Here is a 23,429-nt window from a genome sequence, read left to right on the forward strand (position 1 = left end):
ACTTGATGTCCCTGTTGGGTTGAAGATGAAAAGATGCTGTAAATGGCCTGTTGGGCTGGATAATGCTGTATGAGCCTGAGAGCCGGTGTTACTAAAGAACTTGAACTCTTTGTTCTGGGGTCCCTACCTGGTGGGACCGGAACCGGTGCTGACAAGGACATGATGTACCCCTGAAGAAGAATACGTTAATTTTAAGTGTGATTTTATGTGTATTTTGTGACGTTGGTGTCTTTGAGGTTTGAAATGGTAGAGGACGACCATGTTTAAAGAAGGGAGGTATGTAAGATTGTGGACTGCCTTGTCCTTGACTCTGAAGACAGACATTGCGTGATAAGAATAGTGTTGTGCATTTTTATTGCGCTTTATTGTGCCATGTGAAATGCGAACTGTGTCATGCGTTTTTTTTAGTAATGTAAGTGACGCGCCCCCAGGGCCATGGGGTACTCGGCAGCCGGGCCTTCAGATGCTTGGGTGGCTCAGGGCGGTCAACAAAATGGGGAAACATTATATTTATAGGGGTTTTAGAATAATTTGTGACGCCACCTGGGGATTCTGGTAAGAGGTTACCAGCGCTGCAACAGTCCACTGAGGCCGGTGGTCAGGCAGCTTAGTTGGTGCGGCTCCCCACAGGTGGAGCAGGCCTCAGGGCAGTGTAGAAGTGTAGAAAGATGGTGGAAGCAGGAGAGAGACGGCAAGATGGTCCCAGAGGAAGTACAGGCACACACACAAGGGCAAACTTCAATACCTTTACTGGTGGTGATGCAGGTACGATCCAGGGCACTCAGGGCGAAGGGTACATTTCTGGACTCTGCCCAGTGAGCGGGTGTAAGGCCTCCTGATCTGTGTCTTTTACTCTCTAAGCTTCGGGCCTGCCTGGAGCTAGGCCTGGCTTGCTTACTGCTTCCTTCTTGTACCTACTGACCTGGCGGTAGGGTTTTCTCCTGGTTCCCACTATTCCTGGTCGCTGGAGCCTTAGTGGTACCTAACCCTGTTGCTGTGGTCAGCAGATGGTTAACCTGGGACTTGTAGTTCTCCAGGGATTCCAGTTGTTCCTACGGGTCATAAAGATCCCTGTAGGTGCGGACCCGGTGTCCGGTATAGAAATCGGGGTGAGCTTACTATGCTCCTCTGCCCCCTTAGTTCCACTTGCCTTCGGCCGCTTGGGGCCCTCACTAGGCTTCAGGGCTGCTGGAGGCCTAGCTTTCCTCACACAGCAGCCTGCGTGCAGCTACATCCTGTCTGTCTCTCTGTAGACTGAACACTGACTGAGCTGCCTGGCTCCACCTTCCCTTTATATATCCCTATCAGGGCTCTCTCTGCTGGTATGAGGTGGAAGGTGGAGGTGTTTGCATGTAGTGAGGGCCTCTTGTGGAGAAATCCATCTATGCACTCTTCTAGGTTCTGTGGCACCAATGCGCAGCAGGGGCGCCACATGAGTAATGCATAGTGTGATAGGTACTGATGCTGCTTTGTGTGTACTGCGAAGGTAATGGATAGGGCAATTCAGATACACTCAGCTCAGGTATAGGGAAAGTATAGGAAAATACATAAGATAGAGTGTGATAGGCATTGTAAGTATAATACGCTTAGTGCATACTGTTAGAAGATAGTGACTGTAGTTAAGTAGGTGAAAGGTTAAGTTTGCCCAGCAACAGACTGTTGGGGTAGAGAGAGTAAAGAAACAGTTAATTATTGGACTAGCCCACAGTGGGAGGGGTTAGGGCCAGTAAAAGGAAACCACTTCATGGTTTAGTGAGTTAGACAGAGTTAGTTAGTGTTTTCGTTGGAGACAAGGTCAAGTTCAAGGTGCAGTGGGCTGGAAGCACGGCATGTACAAAAAGTTCTGGCGGTATGTGGTTGTACAAAACTTTGAGCTTTGACAAACAACTAAATCGCTTCCAAAACGCGTTGCACTGTTCGTCCAACCTTTTTTTTTCCCGTAAGGATATGTAATTTTAAGAATTACAAATAAATTGAACTGTTTTTAATGGAGCTGGAATACCTCTAACTTTTTTTGAATGTCGCTACATCTGGTCAGGACAAATTTCCGCACTCCAATTCATTGAACCGCCACAGGTGAGCTGGCATCTTTTTTTAATTACTTGCGTCATACAAAACTACATGCGGATATTCCTGCAACGTCCGAGGCCTACGGCCTGAAATAGGCATGGAGTAGAGTGCTTTAATCCCTTCCATACAGAGGAAGCCGACGGGGAACCGCATGAGGGAAACGTAGCAGATCTCGGGAATACTGCGGTGAAGGACAGGAGATCCCTGGGGCTGACAGAAGGATCAAGCGTAGCGTTACTCTGAGCTGAGCGTAAGGAAATTATGGAAATGTACTGTGTTACTGAAGCAAGTGGCAAAGGGTGCTGTGCCCGATACTGCGTGTTAAAGACTGATGTACTTGAATTGTCCAGTAAAGTTGAACTTATTAAAATGAATCGAGTGTCCCCTGATGTGTGTGCGGCTGATCCTGAAACCAAAGACTTGGAGACAGCGAAAGCCTCCGGCTTGCAAGTGAGTGTAATGCACCGTACACAACACATATGGACTGGGACACGATATATGGTAATGTGCCAGGGCATCATGGAGCAGCACCTTGCCCACGACTACCGCCCTCTGGCACATATCTATCTATTCAGGGGCAGACATATCATTGGTGCAACCTGGGCGGACGCACAGGTAGCCCAAGAGGTAAGGGGGTCCATTTCTACCTCCAAACCAGGTGGTATTGTGCATTATGATGAGCTATTGGGCTGCAAAGGGCCCATATATTGTTCTTACACAGGGGCCTTTTTCTGTCTGCGTCCGCCAGTGTATCTACAGTGGCATGTAAAAGTTTGGGCGCCCCTGATCAAAATTACTGTTACTGTGAACAGTTAAGATGAAATGATCTCTAAAAGTTTTAAAGTTAAAGATGACACATTTCCATTGTATTTTAGGCAAAACAATATGTATATATACAGTACAGACCAAAAGTTTGGACACACCTTCTCATTTAAAGATTTTTCTGTATTTTCATGACTATGAAAATTGTACATTCACACTGGGATTTCTTGCCTTATAAATGGGGTTGGGACCATCAGTTGTGTTGTGCAGAAGTATGGTGGATACACAGCTGATAGTCCTACTGAATAGACTGTTAGAATTTGTATTATGGCAAGAAAACAGCAGCTAAGTAAAGAAAAATGAGTGGCCATCATTACTTTAAGAAATGAAGGTCAGCCAGTGCGAAAAATTGGGAAAACTTTGAAAGTGTCCCCAAGTGCAGTTGCAAAAACCATCAAGCGCTACAAAGAAACTGGCTCACATGAGGACCGCCCCAGGAAAGGAAGACCAAGAGTCACCTCTGCTTCTGAGGATAAGTTTATCCGAGTCACCAGCCTCAGAAATCGCAGGTTAACAGCAGCTCAGATTAGAGACCAGGTCAATGCCACACAGAGTTCTAGCAGCAGACACATCTATTCAACAACTGTTAAGAGGAGACTTTGTGCAGCAGGCCTTCATGGTAAAATAGCTGCTAGGAAACCACTGCTAAGGACAGGCAACAAGCAGAAGAGACTTGTTTGGGCTAAAGAACACAAGGAATGGACATTAGACCAGTGGAAATCTCTTGAAGCTCATCAAGAGAATGCCAAGAGTGTGCAAAGCAGTCATCAAAGCAAAAGGTGGCTACTTTGAAGAACCTAGAATATAAGACATATTTTCAGTTGTTTCTCACTTTTTTGTCAAGTATATAATTCCACATGTGTTAATTCATAGTTTTGATGCCTTCAGTGTGAATGTACAATTTTCATAGTCATGTAAATACAGAAAAATATTTAAATGAGAAGGTGTGTCCAAACTTTTGGTCTGTACTATATATATAAATGAAGATTTACAAGACATTTCTCCAGCTATTCCTCCAATGGTGATTATAAGAAACGGCTTTTATTCAAATTCCATTAAAACATTTTCCATAGTCCACACTACAGAACAGTATAGAACAGTATAGACGCAGAGACCCCCCTGGACTACGCGTTTCGACACGCGTAGTGTCGTGTATGTGTAGTGCCTTCTTCAAGGTCCAAACCCTGTGGACCAAGGAAAATGTTTCCAGAATATATCAGGCTTGTTTAGATGTTCTTTTACAGACTTCTGACACTGAATTTTATGGTGAGGACGCAGGAGAGGTTTTCTTCCGATGACTCTTCCATGAAGTACATATTTGTGCAGCTGTCTCTGAACAGTAGAACAATGTACCACAACTCCAGAGTCTGCTAAATATTTCTGAAGGTCTTTTACAGTCAAGCGTGGGTTCTGATTTGCCTTTGTAACGATCCTACGAGCAGCTCTCACTGAAATTTTGCTTGGTCTTCCAGACCTTATCTTGACCTTCACTGTTCCTGTTAACTGTCATTTCTTAATTAGATTTCGAACTGAGAAAAGGGCAACTTGAAAACGCTTTGCTATCTTTGCATAGCTTTCTTCTGCTTTGTGGTGCTCCACCATTTTCAGAGTGTTAGGCAGCTGCTTAGAAGAACCCATTGCTGCTGTTTTTTGGCACAAGGCTAGAGGAGGCTGGGTTTTTATAAAGCTGGGAAATTTGCATCACCTGGCCTTTCCTATCGATGATAGTGAACAAGCCATAACCCTAACAGACTAATTAAGGTCTGAAACCTTGGTCAAAGTTATCGGAGCACACAAATCTCCAAAGGTGCCCAAACTTTTGAATTGGCCCATTTTCCTTTTTGTAATTTTTAAAATGTAAAAAATGACAATAAATTTGTCATCTTTAACTTTAGGCCTTTTAAAAAGCTTTTCATCTTCAACTTGCTTAACTGTTCACAATAACAGTAATTTTGACCAGGGGTGCCCAAACTTTTACATGCCGCTCTATCTAGTAAAAATAAAAGAAGGCAGCAATTAAAAAATTCAAAAGAAAAAGTGGACTTTAGTTAGCCCATATGGCTAACGTCCACTTTTTCTTTGAATGTTTTTGGAGTGGTGCCTTCTTTTATTTCTCTAATATTATTACAACTGGATAATTGTCTGGGAAGGCCTGCACCCACATCTGCTCCTTCTATTGTGCTGTTCCTCTTTTTTCTTTCTTTCTATCTATCTATCTATCTATCTATCTATCTATCTATCTATCTCATTGCAAAGAAGCTCTATTGGCAGGAACACATACACTTTAGCATTGTCAAAGCAAGTGCAGTAGGGAATAGGGATAGGGACTGTGGGGATGATGGCAGGGGGCATATCTGGGTGGGGCTGTCCATGGCATATCATAGTTCCCCGTAGTCTCACATTCTGAGCTGCTATCTCCACCGTGCGCTCTTCTCCCCCCCTCCCCTCCCCGCAGATCTATATTTTCTCTTCCTCCTTCATGAGCTGAAATCCCAAAAGAGATCGGAGAGTCTCCTGAAGCGAGTGTCCCTCACTGCTGAGCATTTGGTGCAGTGTAGCAGGAGGTGGGTCTCATCCTCCAAGGCCTCCAGGTCACTGTGGGCACAGTCTGTCCTCCTTGGGCTTGTAGCTCTGCTACTGTGCCGGCCGTATTTGATGGCCAGACTGTGGGCACTGAGTCTATATAGGATCAGATGCCAAACTGAGTCAAAGGCCTTTTTAAAGTCCATAAAACAGGCATATATCTTTCCATGCTTCATGTTGTGGACATGGCTCTGGATGAGACTGTGCAGGGTGTAGATGTGGTCGGTGGTGCGGTAGTTTGGCATGATTCCTTGTTGGCTTTTGCTGAGGATATTGTACTCGGTGAGAAAACTGAGGATCCTCTTGTTCAGGATGCTGTTGAGCTGTTTTCCTAGGTTGGTGCTCACCCATATGCCTCTGTAGTTAGTGGGGTTGTACCTGTCCTTGGCCTTGTAGATGGGTGTGATGAGATTTTGGTTCCAGATATGAGAGAAGTAGCCGGGACTCAGCACAATGTTTAACAGTTTAGTCATCGGGGCCTGTCATTTTGGTGAGCTTTTCAGTATTTCTGGTGGGATTCCATCCAGGTCCTTTCTGTTATTTCCTGCAGTGTGCTTCATGTATCCAGAGGATTTTGGAAACCTTTGTGTTTTTCTTCCATTGCCTATAGTTTTGTCGTTATGTTTTTTGGTTCTTAATTTCCTTTCGGATGTCTTTGCAGAAGTCCTTGAATTACTTTATCCAGATGTTGCCGCTTTGGATATGGATGTTGCTTTTATTACAGTTTGTGCCCATGTGGTTCCATAATTCCCAGAAGGAGTTGTCTTGGAGGGCATATTGGAGTTGATTGAATTTGGTGGAGATGTGACTTTGCTTCTGAGGATGGTTTTGTATTGACTTTGTATGGTGTCGTAGGCGTCCCTCAGACCTGGGTGGTTGAGGTCTCTGTGTTTCTTGTTTGAGGCTGTTCTCAGAGTCATCCGTATGGCTTTATAATCACTGTCAAAACAAAAGTTGATGATGAGCATTGTGTAGAATATACTGTTGAGGTCGTTGGTGCCTTTTGGGTTTATCTCATACACTCTTTTGTAGAAGTGGTGGAGCACCTTCTGTATTTCTGGATTGCAGGGAACCTCTTCATCCAACCATCCATCTCATCATAGGCGAACACTGACAGAAAAGTGCCCCACTGTAAGAACAGTATATGGGTTCTTCGCAAGCCAATAATGTGTCTGTGAGAGAAGCAGTTTGCTGCTTTGGAGGTCGTAGTGGGCCCCCTTACCTCTTCGGGCCCTGTGCGGCTCAACAAATGACACCAATCGTATGTCTGTCTCTGCATCTCATTTCTTTGTATCATGTATCTTTTATTTATTTTTTCTCTTCTTCCCTATGTAGTAGATTTCACAGACAGCCGTTAAACTCATTTTCCTAATTAATAGATCACAGCCGCACATTTACCAAATTCTGTGTTTCGGTATGGTGGTAATTGTTACTTGTATAGCGGTATTATTTGCTAACTATTACTGTGTGGCAGGGCCGGCGTCAGCACCCGGGCAAATGACGGGGCCCTGAGCAGGCGGGGGGCCCACTCGTGGTCGGGCACCCCGCCTGGCTATGGGCGGAGGAGAGCGGTGCCAGCGCCCGCCCTTCTCCCCCGCTTGCTCAGGGTCCCGGCAGCCGGATACTTACCTCTCCCCGTGCCTCCGCAGATCCGCTGTCTTCCTGCTCTGCGCTCCCTGTGACGTCTCAAGTCAGAGGGTGCGGTGACGTCTTTCCACCGCGACCTCCCCTGAGCCGTCACAGGCAGCGCAGAGCGGGAAGACGCCGGTGACGCTGGAGTCCTGATCAGCGACAGCAGGTGAGGAGAAGTGAGGTGAGTATTTGATTTATTTTTTTTTAATGTATGGAGGCATGGGGCATTATAGGGGTGGGGGGCGGGGGAAATGACATCCTGCATGGGGCATTATGTGGGGGGGAAAGGGACATCCTGCATGGGGCATTATATGGGGGGGGAAGGGACATCCTGCATGGGGCATTATATGGGGGGAAAGGGACATCCTGCATGGGGCATTATATGGGGGGGAAGTGACATCTTGCATGGGGCATTATATGGGGGGGAGAAGTGACATCATGCATGGGGCATTATATGGGGGGGTGACATCTTGCATGGGGCATTATATGGGGGGGTGACATCTTGCATGGGGCATTATATGGGGGAGAAAGTGACATCCTGCATGGGGCATTATATGGGGGGGTGACATCCTGCATGGGTCATTATATGGGGGCGGAGTGATATCCTGCATGGGGCATTATATGGGGGGAGTGACATTCTGCATGGGGCATCATATGAGGGGTGACATCCTGCATGAGGCATTATATGGGGGGGAAGGGACATCCTGCATGGGGCATTATATAGGGGGGAAAGGGACATTCTGCATACGGCATTATATGGGGGGGAGAAGTGACATCCTGCATGGGGCATTATATGGGGGGGAGTGACATCCTGCATGGGGCAGTATATGGGGGGTGACATCCTGCATGGGGCATTATAAGGGGGGGGACAGCCTGCATGGGGCATTATAAGGGGGGAACAGCCTGCATAGGGCATTATGTGGGGGGAACAGCCTGCATGGAGCATTATATGGGGGCCAGTATCCTGTATGGAGCGTTATAAGAGGACCAGTATCCTGTACGGAGCGTTTTATGGGGGCCAGTATTCTGTATGGAGTGTAATATGGGGGCCAGTATTCCGTATGGAGTGTTATATAGGGGCCAGTATTCTGTATAGAGCATTTTAAGAGGGCCAATATCCTGTACAGAACATTTTATGGGGGCCAGTATTCTGTATGGAGCATTTTATGGGGGCCAGTATTCTGTATGGAGCATTTTATGGGGGCCAGTATACTGTGTGGAGCGATTCGCCAGTTTCTGATTCTGAGCTATTGTAGAATTTACAATAGATATCGGTCATGTAATGTAAGAAGTGAAATCTTTGCATTGTACTATATATATATTTCTCCGCGGTATCTGTGCATCATGAATTGTGGTATGTGTTAAAGGGGCCCACTGAGACTCTTTCGCCCGGGGCCCAGAAAAACCTGGAGCAGGCCCTGCTGTGTGGTCTATAAATACATGTATGTTTTATTTATTTTTTTACAGGATAAGGAACATATATCTTTACTAGTGTTAACAGAGCCACAGTGGCCCACGCATCCAAGGAACAAGCTGGTGGTTTTGGGGGGAGCAATAGTGTAGCTACGTATGGTTGCGTATGCCGATATAGTAAGCTGCTGGTATGTAGGCTGCGTATGCCGATATAGTTAAGCTCTGCGGTAGAGCCGGGAGACATGTAGACTGCAGCACTCTCTAAACCTGCGGTCTACAGAACTGCAGGGTGATGCACTGGCCGAGGTACCAACAAGTGCACAAGATGTTGGATTCCCGGCGAGGTGAGATCATTGCGCCGCATTGGGAATCTGACATCCTGTGCATGCATTGGCGCGATGACAGCACGTTGGTTCACCCACACTTTGCTGGAGGACTCGTCAGGATCTTGTGACTGTAGGGGCATCATAAAGTATGGGGGACCATCACACAGTGTGGGGGCTAATGTGGGGGTGCCCCTCATACAATGAAGGGAATATGGTGAGGGGCCCTTATACAGTATGGGGCCTCCATAAAGTGTGGAGAACATTATACAGTGTGGGAACTAATGTGGGGGCATTTATACAGTTTGGAGCCTACCTTGGGGGCCATCACACAGTGTGAGGACTACTGTGTGAACCATTATACAGTTTTGGAGCTACTGTGAGGGCCCTCATATACCGTGGGGGCATTTATACAGTGTGTGAGCTACTGTGGGGGGGGCATCATAAACTGTGGGGACTAATGTTGGGGCCATTATACAGTGTGGGAACTAATGTGGGAGCCATTATACAGTTTGAGGCCCATCTTGGGGGCCATTAAACAGTGTGGGAGTTAATGCTGGGGCTATTATACAGTTCAGGGCCTACATTGGGGAACATTTTATAGTGTGGGAGCTAATGTGGGGGCCATCATACAGTGTGGGGACTATTGTGAGAGCCATCATACACTGTGGGGACCTTTATATAGTGTGGGAGATAATGTGAGGGCTATTATACTGTTTGAAGGCTACTTTGGGGGCCATTGTACAGTGTGGGGGATATTCTGCACTGTGGAGCCATTATACAGTGTGGGTGCTACTATGGGGGCCATTATAAAGTGTGGGGGCCATCATGCAGTGTGTGGATTATTGTGGGGGTCATTATACTGTGTTTTGGGGGAGCTGTGGGTTCATCATACTGTGTATAGGGGAGCTGTGGGCCCATCATACTGTGTATAGGGGAGATGTACATGGGGGGACTCTGGGGACATCATTAAATGCTAAGTGGACACTTAAGAACCACTATTGATATAGGGGCATTCTGCGTATTGTGACCATATTGTGACCGTCAAAGGCATTATTACTTTCTAGAGGCAAAATGTGGACCCTGTTTTCTAGGGCACTTGCACTAAAATTGCATTTATATTTTCTAGGGGGCAATATTACCATCTAGAGGGCACAAAGGAGGCATTATACTTTATAAGGGGCACAGTGGTGGGCATTATGTGGGGCACTAAGAGGAGCACTGTTACCATGCCACACTAGAGGTCCAGTAAAAGGGACACACACGGCAGTAGCGGCTCAGTATTGGGGTGTCAGTGTAAAGCGGCACGGGTTGGTAGCCGCGGGCGAGGCACTCGATTTCTCCTGTTGCGCGCTACATGAAAGAGTGGATCCTGTCTGGGTGTTGGTGCTAGTGTTGTGTGGGCCTTACACCCGTGCAGGCCGCCTTTAGCCCATGGCTGGTCAGGACCACAGATTCCATAGATTAATAAAGGAGACTTCCGTTCAAACATGGGGACTTTACTGAACTTGATAAGGGTTATATACAAGGGATAGCGGGTACACAGTCTTAAGCACGTTTCCTTCACTGTAAGAAGCCCTTTCATTCCACTGTATCCGTTCTCCGCAGGCTACTCCAGGGCTCTGCAGCTTATTTGTTTCGTCTCTATATTGCCACAACCCAGCTTTAGGCCACAGTCCTGATCAGTGAGTTTCTCTCCACTCTCTCAGTGGTTCCGTGTCTTATCAATATGGACGCCCTGAATCTACCGCTCACAAGCCCAACCAGTCCCTTGCTCTCAGTCCTATTTAGGTCCGTTACCTTCGGCACTAACAAGCTCTCATGTTTTTCGGCACTTGTTGTCTTATCCGATAGCGCCTTCTGGAAGGTTTCTCAGTCTCGTCAGTAACTCTCTTTAGGATCTCGCTATTCCTCATTCCAGTCTCTTCTAGCTGTGGATAATCCCTTGGCAGCACTGTACACTCTCCAAACTCTATCTCACTCTATCCAGGAAGCACAGTCCTGTCCCTATCACATACCTTCCCCTTGTGGGCTAGCCCCTACACTTAACTACTTCTGGCCTTGCAGTCTGTTGCTGGGCAGAACTTCCTAACACTACACACTATGCACTACATTACTTATCTTACACTCTACATTCCCTATAGCACTGCTACACTACGCATATTATACTAACAATACGCATCACACTGTATATATTACACAGGCAAACACCACAATGCAATACAATTCACATGACACAATATATACAAAGACGCATGACATAATACATATGTCGTGATTGGTGTCTTCAGGGGCAGGAGCGCGACAGCACAGTCCACCACCCTTACATCAGCAGGATGAGGATTTTGTGCAGGTTGGGAATAGATGGGGACAGTGCTGGAGATGTGAGAAGTCAAATGTGTCTTTGTTGTAAACTCTGCAGATGAATTGTGGCTGGAGAAGTTGTTATGTCGGTCTGGGCCAGATGGAAAAGACTAGAAAAGTGAACGACGTCATCAGAAAGAACATCAGCTGTGTGTCACTATCTATAACTGTGCTGTAATCTCTTATATATTCTGCAGGACTGGTATCTAGCAGTATATGTCACCATATGGCGGAAATATCGGTGTTGATCTTTATATTGAAATTTACTTCCAATAACAGCGCAGTCATCTGCTAAGGTTTCCCTATACCAATTATTAGGGCCCGCCATCATAGCTGTAATCAGGGTCACAAGCCTTTGGCTGCAAGGCTCATAATATACACTGTGGACCCAATTCATTTTTGCACTTGCGCTTTTTGTCTAGTTTTTGGGGATTTTCCAGCTGTTTTTCATTTGAACCTTATTCTTCTATTAATTTGCGCTTTTTTTACAGTCTAATTTCCATGCGTTCGCCTGTTTTTCTATGTTCATCATTATGGGAAGGGTTTTGGGTTTTCAAACATTTTGCGCTGATTGATCAATTATTACTTTCTAAGAAGTCGCTACATTTTTTTTACCCAAATGTACTCCATCTCCTCCCATCTGGAGTGATTTCATGTACGTCTGCAATTTTTTGGTGCAACTTTTTGCAACATTTTAGCGGAACCTGTGATTTTTTTTGCTCGAGAAAGTAAGGTCTGAAGAAAGCCTCAATTAAAAAAATTATGAGCATTTTTGTGCAAAATTCATGAACTGTGTGTGCGATGTTGAAGAATTTTGATAAAAAACACCAACGAATAACAAAAGACAAAAAAAAAATACGTATCTTAAAAAGACCCACGCGAATGACGAATCGCTATATGTTTTGCTCAGTACATTCAGCAGCACCGTACGCACACAGAAAACACTTTTTATTGTTAGAGAAGCTGCCTGAAATGTTCTCATCTTCATACGAGGTCACATTGTGATTATGCTGAGCCTGTAAATGTCCTCATTATGCCGGGACTATGTGTCGCTCTCAGCAAGTTCTGCACAGGCGAGAAAATGGAGACAGATGTCTGATCAACCTAGGACTGTTCCTCGGGCTGAGCCAGCATCTTATGAGTTGCTATTTATCTCAGAGGATGGAGAGGGTCTTGGTTTGTATACATAATCACGAATTTGGACTGGCCATTTGGGCATTGGGGCAAAACCTGGGGGCCCATAGCCAGAAGGAGCCACGGTCCTTTGGTAAGGCAGAATACCCTATATTCAGCGCAAGTGATAATTGCTCCTATTATACATTTCATGAACCCAAGTGAATAATTTAATGGTTATTTCGGGTCCTAAGATCTTTAATGCCTGGGGCCCAGATCACTGTCAGTCCAGAGCTATGGTTATCTTATCATTAGTTCTGGCTTCACATTGAGGTTTGCTGTCTGAATATATAAAAATCTCTATTTGCACCCAGAGCTGTATTCACAATTCTGCTTGAGACAGACAGATTAGAAAAAATAATCTGTTCTTTCCAGAAACTTGCGTGGTCAGTGTTCCATGGCTTCTTGATGGGGGACGCTGAGAACCCTTCCTGCCCGCATCCGCGGCTCCTCTTTTGATTAGCCTGGGATGACGCCATCGTTGCGGCGCGATGCACATACGATGCAAAAAAGAAGAGCAGATAGAAAGTGGTTCACAGGCCTCCAGTTCAACAGCCACAAAATATTGACATGGCCGCTGGATCAGGATCCTGAGAATCGATTCGCACATCTCTAGTTGTTTCAGTTTTTATGGTGTCCTAAAAAACTACAGTTCTTCTCCAAAAACTCCAATATAACTGACCGAAAGCATCCGACACACAACCTTCCTTCCAGCAGGGGTGAGGATCCGGCAACGTGTTGAATTCTAAGCATTTCTCATTTTCTATGTATTGTGGGACTCGGCCCAATACTAGTAGTTCATCTATGAATCAGATGAGATTTCCCGTCACTAGAGAAGTCCATGGTTTTATAGCTATGAAGGTTGCGTCCAGTTCACAATTTTCCATAGAGACAAGTGTGAATACCTCCGCCAGTGAGTAAAGTAAAAAAAAAAGCCTCGGCGTCGTCTTAACACATCTGTTTTTCATATCTGGCTTCCAGAAAGTTGGTTGGCTTGTAATAATGTGAGCGGTCTGTTCTCCATAGAGCGATGACTGTATACTGTACAATTATTGGTTCTCTGGTGCTTTTCCAGCTAAAGATTAGTTTACAAGAGAGAAAAACAGCTGTCCGCGTATTACCAGGGAGAGCGTGGCGGATCCAACCGCGTTTTATGTCACTTGCTGGATTATATCGTCTTAAAGTGCAGCTTGGCAGATGGAGAGCAAATAAGCATTAGATGCAAAATACTTAAAGACCCCTGGTAATCCGGGATTGATCTTCTCACTGCCCCGTTATGCTCTAACTCACGTGAACTGGACATAAGGAGCCACCTCTTAGTGTCAGAGACGGGGACGTTTCATGGTCCATTATTCTACTTTGTAGTTAAATTGCAGTTTAGGTCCATAATCTTACCCATAGGGGGCAGTATGGTAAGGATTTATGGTAGTATGTGTTCAGCAGAGTTGGTGTAAATTTATTGGCTGGACCTGATACATTGGCCACGTCAGTAATCTGTGACCACTGAATGGGAACCTCTGACCATGACGGCATTTTGATTAGCCGGCCTAATGCCATGTCATTGTTGCGCCATAATGCACACACCAGGACGGATAATCAAAAGAGGAGTCATGGATGCTGTCACGTAAGAGGCGGTTCTCATTGCTCTCATCCAGCAGCTACAGATTATGAACGTGGCTGATGGTCCTGTGAATCGATTTGCACCAACTGCTTGGTTTTTCCATATCTTAATTGGTTTGAAAGGTGACATCCAGTCCATTAAAATTGCCTGTACCCCTGTAGTCCTCTGTCTTCCCTTTAAAACTGGGCTTTAAAACTGAACTAAGGAGCAATAGAAGAAGGTGGCCTGTTACTGTTATGATGAATTGAATGCATCACTTGGGGAAGAGATGGCACCAGGATGGCCTATAAGAAGAAGACAAGCTGGCAAAGGCAGAATGATGGGACAATATTCTGCTGGGAAACCTTAGACTCTGGCATCATGTTCATGTGACACATGCCACCTACCTAAAATTGTACAGGAAAAGTACCCCCATCCCTGGCAGTGGTATTCCCTAATGGTAGTGCCTCTTTGAGCAGGATAATAATTGGTGTGAAGAACATGACAAAGAGTTGAATGTAATAAATTATCTTTAAAGGAGTATTCTCAAGTTGTCTCTTGAGCAGCTCAGAGCTCTGCAGTCTCCTCACTTCCTGGTTTCTAGCAGGGCGGACTCTCCTCCTTCTTGAGTGACAGCTCTGGTGACTAGAACTGTAGTATTAGTAGAACTATAAAGCTCTGCACAAGTTCTGCTAAAAGACATTCAGCAATAAGTGGTTTGTTGTGAGTCTACATTGCTATCACTATGTTTTCACATAGAGATAACAACAGGGCATTTTAGGAGCGGACATACCATAAGTGCAACTTGTGCAATCGCACAGGGAAATAAGAGAGAAGGGGGCCCATTTCCACCTCCAAAGCAGGTGGAATTTTGCATTATGATGAGCTATTGGACTGCAAAGGCCTCTATACTGTTCTTGTACAGGGGCCCTGTTCTATCTCTATCTGTCACTGGGGCACTTGAAAAAGTTCATGGCCCCAGATAGGGAGAACAGAGAGAATTAGGACCCTGTTCTGAAAGCTGTAGGCCTGGTGATGTTGCAAGAAAGTGAGAGGGATGGGGAGAGAGATGAGCAGATAACTGATATATAATAATCAATGGACTGGACAGAGATGGCTGGGGTGTTGGGAGTTAACCCCTCTCCTGGCACACTCAGCCAGGCTCTAGAGGATGAGCTCCATGGAAACGAGCTGTACACTATGAAAGAGAAAAGCTTTCATTGCAGGAGAATGTCAGCAGATATTAACTTGCTTTTTCTTGCAAACTTGATTATTTTCATGTTGTCTAACTAATTAAAACAATGTAAGAACTCGAGAACACCCCTTTAAATTCCTCAGAGCTCAATCTGATCTATCGTCAGTGGGATGTGCTGGAAAGGTTAATCCGATCCATGGAGGCCGCACATCACAAATGACAAGATCTGTTGCTAATGTCTTGGTGCTGTGGCGCCCCTGAGGGTTCGACCGCCACAGGGATGCTGCACCTCTTTAATGGGGTGTAGTGTTCCTCCTTTGAGGTAAGAACAGTGCGATGGTCAGGACCCTACCTCCACATCCAACACCACACTTTTCCCACCAGAGGGGGCTAGAAGGCACTAGGTGCTGCCCCTACTGGAAGTTGGGAGACTGGGGAACCAAGAGATAGGGGAACCAACTAGTGGGTGAGGGTGGAGGATTCACATTTTAGTGACACTTTAAATTTCATATTTAATTCACAGCCATTTTGGTTCTGGGTTCTTTGATCGTGACCTTCCTCCCTGAGCGTGGATCCTGTGTGGACCTGCAGAGGATGGAGGCACAGCCCTCGTACCCTGGCCTTGGGTCGAGGGGCAGGTTGCAGATAATGAATATCTCAGCCCGGTCAAGGACCATGACCAAGAAGGCCCAGAGCTTAGGAGTGTAGCTCCACTGCAAATGGATCCCAGGGGGGATGCAGACGGAGCGGTATATGCCACCTGTCCTCGCCAACCTGATCTATTCAGAGGGATTCCGGCTGCAAGAGAGGAACCGGCCCCCGACACCTGACCTTGCCACTCTACGTCCTAGTCAGGGAAGTCCGGTAGGCCCTGAGGATCCCACCGGGTAACGGAAGGAGCGGAGCTGCCACCCGTACCCTTTTTCTGAGTGAAGTTCTGAGGGAGACCCGGCCTATCTACACACACACAGACAGGAAAGGACCCGGTCCAAAGTCTAGGAACACTCTGGTGCAGGGTCCTGATTGAACACTGGACTTACTCGGAAGTTGTCGGGCCCCCTCATCTCTGGTGACCGCAGAACTCCGCTAGGAGGAGCAGGGAAAAGCCTTTCAACTGCAATCTCCACCGTGAGTAAAAACCCTGGAAGTTAACCCCTATGGCCTCCGGACTCTTTATTCTGCATTACACCGCACTACGCAGCACCAGACCTCCTAGACTACAACCCCCTCCATCCTGGCTCTCACTGCCCTGAGGCCCTGCTACGCCTGTGGGGAGTAGTAACAACGACGGCTGCCATAACATCCTGCCTCAGCGGTCTGCAGCAGCGCTGGTGGCCTTCACCTGGTGCCACAGGTGGCGTAGTCGAGATCAGCCACTCAAACCGGATAAGCCCATACCATCCCTTTTTAGTGTGACGGCCCTGGGCACGGAGCGGGTTCCGGGCCGCGGCTGCACCCCATCTACAAGACAGGACCCGGCTCCGAGTCCCCCATCTCCCAGGGTAGGGCTTTCAGCGTCGCACAAACTGGCGTAGTCGGCAGGATCGCGTGCCCGCAGCAAAGGAAGGAATTACCCATTGCTACCAGGTACTGTGTGCCTTACACCTTAGACTGTCGTTTCCACTTAAAATGGCGCTCGCCCAAGAAGAACAGACGCCATAGTGTATCAGAAAGACGGTCTCTTAACACCTCCTATCGCGGGCCAGGCTCCCACATGGCACCAAAAGTGCGGACCACCCCTTCCATCAGAAACTGTCCGCGGGGTAATGCCCATCAAAATGGATGGTCTGAACGAAGGCGGGCCTGTCAGCATATCGCCCTGGAGCCGCCCCGAAAGAGGAGGAAAAAGAGAAACAACAAGGGGCGGCCATAGCAGTTGGAGTTTGGCGACCTTCAGGAGCGGACATGGACGCTGCTGGAGCGCAACAAATGGAACCTTCCGAACCCGGCCCAGGTCCTTCCCCCGGCAGGGAGTGAAGCGGCACAAGACTTACAGTGGGAGATATTGAATTTCTCCACCAGGTTGCCCCGGAATTGCAAGCTTCTGCTATTGGCGGAGACCTGCACTGTCGCCCAACACCTGACTCGGAAGTACCTGAGGCTGCCGAGGTGTCCACCGATCCCAACCCGGACTGGTCCGCACTTGCAGAGGACCCGCAGCAACCTCTGCTGACACCGCTACCCGCACCGACAGTCACCTGGCCGGCGGCTGAGGAGTGGGCCTGGGACAACCGGGGGGGGGGCCTGATGGCCTTCCCCCGGGAGACCCGGGCTGAAGCGCGCAGGAGGAGCGAGCTGTGCCGTCAGCAGATCCTTCAACTCAGCCGGGAGCAACGCCAGAGGGAGATCCGCTGCGAGCGCCTCAAGGTGCGCGCCAAGGCTACAAAGTCCTGGGTCCGCCAAGAGGAGGCGACCCGTCCAAGCCCCCATGTGAAAGGGCAAGTTGTCCGCTTCTGACTCGCCCCCTGGGCCGTGGGGCACTCGGAACCGGGCTTCAGGGCAATGCTGGGAGTAGTAGTGGCAACCCGATCCCGTGGCTCAGGGTGGTCAGACCAGTGGCAGTCTTCTATATGTTTTGCAATGTCCGACTACGCCACCCGTGGATTGCGGTCAGAGTGAACCGCCGCTGTAGAGCAGACCGCTGAGGCTGGTGTTGTGGGTGCAGCAGGGAATAGTACAACTCCCCACGGGAGGAGTGTAGCCTCAGGGCAGTGAGCGTAGATGGTGGGGGTTGTAGTGCTGGGCGTCCCAGTACCGTTAGTGCTGGCGCGGTAAGAAACACAACAACAACGTGTTGCAGTCCAGGGTCTTTTACTCACAGTTCGTATACTCCAAGTCACTTCTGTACAGGTAATGACTGCCCAAGCCGTGCTGCGTCCACCAGGTGAGGGGCTCGGTCAACCCCCTGGCAATTCAGGAGTATGGCACAGGACTTCCTTCTGTCCTCTCTCTGGCTCGTGCCCCACCAGTGACCAAACTTCTGTCCAGCTGCCGCGGATCTATGCAGGCAAACGTGGGCCCCGTTTCCCGCTATCCTATATGGTGCCTTCCTAGCAGGTTTAGCGGGGGGTCGCACCAGTAAATGATCACGACCTCCGGTTCTTGGCTGAGGGATAATTTACCTCAACCAATTTGGGATCCGGTACCCTTATTCTGCCTGACCCTTCACCCGATATCTCATGGGTTCTTAGGGTCCCTTCTGCCTTCTTGTTTCTGAGCCCTTCTGCTTCTCTATCACTTCTCCTCCTTTCCTGTTCCTTCTTCTCCTCCTTCCCTCGGCCTCTTCTCCAGGCCCGCTTCTCCTTCCTTCTTCCTCTCTGGCCCCGGCCTTATCTCTAGGCCTGCCTCTGAGCAGAGCTCCTACAGAGCCTCTGCTCCCTGTCACCTCTCCTCTCCACTGTACTGAACACTGAACTAAGATAGTGCCCACCTTTTATACCTCCTCCTCTGAGTGTGAGCTCAGGTGACCAGCACCCAATGAGCTCCTTCCTATGCTCCAGAAACCGTCCCCTACTGCTCCTACATCACTGGGTTTTCCTCCCCCCTCCCCACTTCAGCCAGGGACATGGTCAGATGTGCCTGCATAACTATATAAATGGGAGGACTGTAGAGCTGTCCCCCGGAAATGGGGTGTGTGTGATGCATGCAGCTACCTGAGCCCTGATCCATACTCCATCCTTACCCGGGAGTGGAATATCACACCTCTGGCTGAGGTGCAATACCCCTGTACCGGCCGAACCCTCAGGGCGCTACACTTCCACCATGAGGCGGGGTGGGGATTCCTTCGGAGTTCCCAGCACGAGCACGACGTCTTCGTCAGCCGGCGGGACGTCGAGCCGTGGCTGAAAAAGGGACACCCTGGCCGGAACCTCGTCCCGGGTGACATAGTCACGTACACCCGCCACCACGGGGTGCGGGGTGGTACGCCCTGGATGTCCACAAGGTGTCCGGGAGCGACACCCCCTCGCGCTCGGCCTTACAGGACCGGTCAGCCTCCGTCGGGAGGAATGAGCCTTTTCCCAGGAGGGGATCCGAGAATTAAGCAGTCCCGGCTGCTGTAACTTATTTAAAGTTGTAATGTTCGTGTTTATGTTTTAGTTTACATCCCCGGTTTCTAGAGACATTGGTCCCTGCGGACTTGCAGCAGACAGACTCCTACCCTGTAAATAGTTTGCATCTCTTTAGGTGCTCCTTATTGGTTTTATGTAAAACCGCGGCTATTTCTACCTCAGACCTCAGAAGAAAAACCTGTCTGGAGTGGCTCTCCTGGAGGTCCAACTCGGGATCTTCATGCCCTGCAGCTACCCCAGGGCCTACGTTGGGGGTTTGGGACAGGGCCCTCGTGCTTCTGAACTGCCCTTTAAGTCCCTGAACTTTAACCCGTATGCCTATGCATAAATGTCTCTGGATGATTCTTGTACTTTTATATTTTTATACCTTTGTACTTTTGTATTATATGCTGTTTGAAACGTTTAAGAAGAAGTGCCTCCCATAAAGGGAAGTTTGTTTATTGTTCATATATAAAAAAAAACTGTACCAGGTATTGCTCTTTTGCAGCCCGCGGACATGCTGTGTTTCACCAGGGGGGAATGTGACGCCCCTGAGGGTTCGACCGCCACAGGGATGCTGCACCTCTTTAATGGGGTGTAGTGTTCCTCCTTTGAGGTAAGAACAGTGCGATGGTCAGGACCCTACCTCCACAACCAACACCACACTTCTCCCACCAGAGGGGGCTAGAAGGCACTAGGTGCTGCCCCTACTGGAAGTTGGGAGACTGGGGAACCAAGAGATAGTGTCACGGGTGTGTCGCCACGAAGATCGTCACGATTACACAGCCTGACTTCTCGCAGCTGACTTTTTGGTGCTTTGTGTTTTCGGCAGTGAGGGAGTTAATTCTCTCTCTCTGTGCTAGACGAGGTCCAGCCTCGCCCAGCTGCAATCAATGCTGCTGTAGTGAGTCTCCTTCAAATGCCTGCTGGTCTGTTTGGGAAGTGTCGGTGAAAGCATTTCATACAGACTTACAGAGCGGATCGTGGTATTTGGAGTTTCTGAGATAAGTGTATTTGGAGTGTATTTTCCCTTCCTCGCTTTATCATTTATCTCCTTTCCCGTTCGTGTTCCCTCTGTTGTAGTTGTGTAGTTTTTGTATGCAAGGTGGTTTTGGTTTTTCCCTTGTACTGTCTCGTTCGTCTAAGTACTGTGTGTGGGCATATTATTACTTGTCCTCTTTTGTTGTGATCGGGGTCCTTCTCAGGACTAGATTACTTAGGTGCAGGGATCCTCAGGAGGTAGGGGTTACGCTGGCGGCCTGGACCTCTGTACCTTTAACAGTACCTCCAGGTTGAGGGATTAGTCAGGGCCCCAGCTTAGGGTCAGCTTAGGCCCCCTACCTCCAGTATACAGAGACAGCGTGACAGATAGGGGAACCAACTAGTGGGTGAGGGTGGAGGATTCACATTTTAGTGACACTTTAAATTTCATATTTAATTCACAGCCATTTTGGTTCTGGGTTCTTTGATAGTGACCTTCCTCCCTGAGCGTGGATCCTGTGTGGACCTGCAGAGGATGGAGGCACGGCCCTCGTACCCTGGCCTTGGGTCGAGGGGCAGTTTGCAGATAATGAATGTCTCAGCCCGGTCAAGGACCATGACCAAGAAGGCCCGGAGCTTAGGAGTGTAGCTCCACCGCAAATGGATCCCAGGGAGGATGCAGACGGAGCGGTATACGCCACCTGTCCTCGCCAACCTGATCTATTCAGAGGGATTCCGTCTGCAAGAGGGGTACCGGCCCCCCGATACCTGACCTTGCTACTCCACGTCCTAGTCAGGGAAGTCCCGTAGGCCCTGAGGATCCCACAGGGTAACGGAAGGAGCTGAGCTGCCACCTGTACCCTTTTTCTGAGTGAAGTTCAGAGGGAGACCCGGCCTATCTACACACACACAGGCAGGAAAGGACCCAGTCTGAAGTCTAGGAACACTCTGGTGCGGGGTCCTGATTGAACACTGGACTTACTCGGAGGTTGTCGGGCCCCCTCGTCTCTGGTGACAGCAGAACTCCGCAAGGAGCAAGGAGAAGCCTTTCAACTGCAATCTCCACCGTGAGTAAAAACCCTGGAAGTTAACCCCTATGGCCTCCGGACTCTTTATTCTGCATTACACTGCACTAAACAGCACCAGACCTCCTAGACTACAACCCCCTCCATCCTGGCTCAACGACGGCCGCCATAACATCCTGCCTCAGCGGTCTGCAGCAGCGCTGGTGGCCTTCACCAGGTGCCACAGGTGGCGTAGTTGAGATCAGCCACTCAAACCGGATAAGCTCATACCATCCTTTTTAGTGTGACGGCCCTGGGCACGGAGCGGGTCCGGGCCACGGCTGCACCCCATCTACAACACAGGACCCGGCTCCGAGTCCCCCATCTCCCAGGGTAGGGCTTTCAGCGTCGCACAGTGGCAGATATCACAGGACGCCTTCAGAGTTGTTTTGAGGGGAACGTACACAATATTAGGCAAGTGGTTTCAATCTCATTGCTGATCAGGATGATGTAGACCGCCGGGATGAAGGGTTTTCTTCAAAGGCTAAAGACTTCCATTCACATTACTTAACTGTCGGCTGAATGATTGTTGATACACTGGAATGCTCGGCTCAGATGAATGTTCCTGTGTTCTCTTTAGGAGAGCCAGACTCCTCTAGCAGCGGCTTATCTCCAGGAAGAACAAAAGGATTGGCCGATGAACTTGAACAGGCCAGATCCCTAAACCCCCGTCTCACATAGCGAGATCGCTAGCGAGATCGCTGCTGAGTCACGGTTTTGGTGATGCAACAGCGACCTCACCAGTGAAGTCGCTATGTGTGACACTTTGCAGCGATCAGGCCCCTGCTGTGAGGTCGCTGATCGCTGCAGAATGTCCTGGACCATTTTTTGGTCGTTGCCCTCCCGCTGGTCAGCACACATCGCTGTGTGTGACCAGTGGGACCAGCGATCAGGCTGGTAACCATGATAAACAGCGGGTTACTAGGCGCGCACTTAGTAACCCGCTGTTTATCATGGTTACCACTCTGCTACGGTGAGCGGAAACCTCTAATATGTATTGTGGCCTTAAGGATGATCCACTTTGTCATGGTCCGCCTCTGCAGAACCTGCACTTGGCATGACAGAGTGTATCAGTTTTCCCTGTAGGGTTCCTTTAAATCGATCTCTCAGTGTTCCTGAGTCATTTATGGCGTCACGTATCATACTTTATGTATGAACGACCAAGAAGGAACACAGACAACCGCATTAGGCATTGTGCTGCAGGTGGAGAATACAAAGCTCCAGACACAATCTGTAACAAAAATAGCTGCAAATTATTAATAAGGGAAAGAACGATTGTTCAAAGGGGTGGCAGGTCTGCTACAAAATGGATAATAACTTTCATGGTTTGTACTCAGGATGATGGAGGCCGCCGGGATGAAGGGCTTTCTGCAAATTATATTTTCTTTTTCAAGGTTAGAAACGACTTAAGAGACAGACTTGGCGCTGCCAGGAGCTTCACTAACAAGCGTGGAGTATGATCAGCGCAGTGTGACAGCACAAAAATAAAAAGCAAAACATACTGAAAGTTCGTCCTGTCTAATTGTATGCAAATTAGCTCCTCTCCAGGTGGAAGAAAGCTGGATCTGTAGTGTTACCCACACTAATGAGTTTTGCAGCATGAGTCTTCTCCAAAAGGTCAAAGAAACTATTCTACAGACAGCTGTTCCAGGGTTTTTACTTCTCATCATTACAGAGCAGGATACTGGTGAGAAGCTTTTTTTTTACTGAGGTCTAAGGAGTACTTTTTCTCCTTGAAGATACTGTCTGGAAATGCTCCATCTATTCTTTTTGGAACTGACTCTAGTTTGGTTAAATATCCTTAAAGGGGTCTTCTTTCTTCCTATCGTCTGCAACGTTGACGTCATGTTGATAGCGCTGCAGCCAAACTGAGGTCAGCGGCTTTGCCTAAGTTGACGACACAAGCTGATCAAAGTTGCATAGATGAATGATTGGCTTCAGACAATAGTAGACACCGGGAGCAGCAGAGGAGACTCAATGTTGGCCAGGGGAGGGTGACTAAAGCCCTTTTTAAAAAAAAAAATAAAAAAAAACTACATTTTGGGGACAGGGGTTTTCTGAAAACAGCCAATCCAGTTTAGATTGCTGTCAGTTGAACTATCCTTATGTTCCTCCACATAATCTGTCGGGGAAGAGTCAGGAGGCCCCCATTCACAATAG

The 23,429-nt window shown here is 48.2% G+C and overlaps 1 protein-coding gene across 2 annotated transcripts in view; it reads right to left on the minus strand.

Annotated features, from left to right (window-relative positions):
- Positions 1-23,429, minus strand: part of AMOTL1 (angiomotin like 1) — a 186,945-nt gene that overhangs the window by 112,320 nt on the left and 51,196 nt on the right. The window lies entirely within an intron of this gene.

The sequence above is a fragment of the Phyllobates terribilis genome, unplaced genomic scaffold (genome assembly GCF_046119375.1).
Source record: "Phyllobates terribilis strain yellow unplaced genomic scaffold, ASM4611937v1 Scaffold_2__4_contigs__length_985480577, whole genome shotgun sequence".
Taxonomy (NCBI): Eukaryota; Metazoa; Chordata; class Amphibia; order Anura; family Dendrobatidae; genus Phyllobates; species Phyllobates terribilis.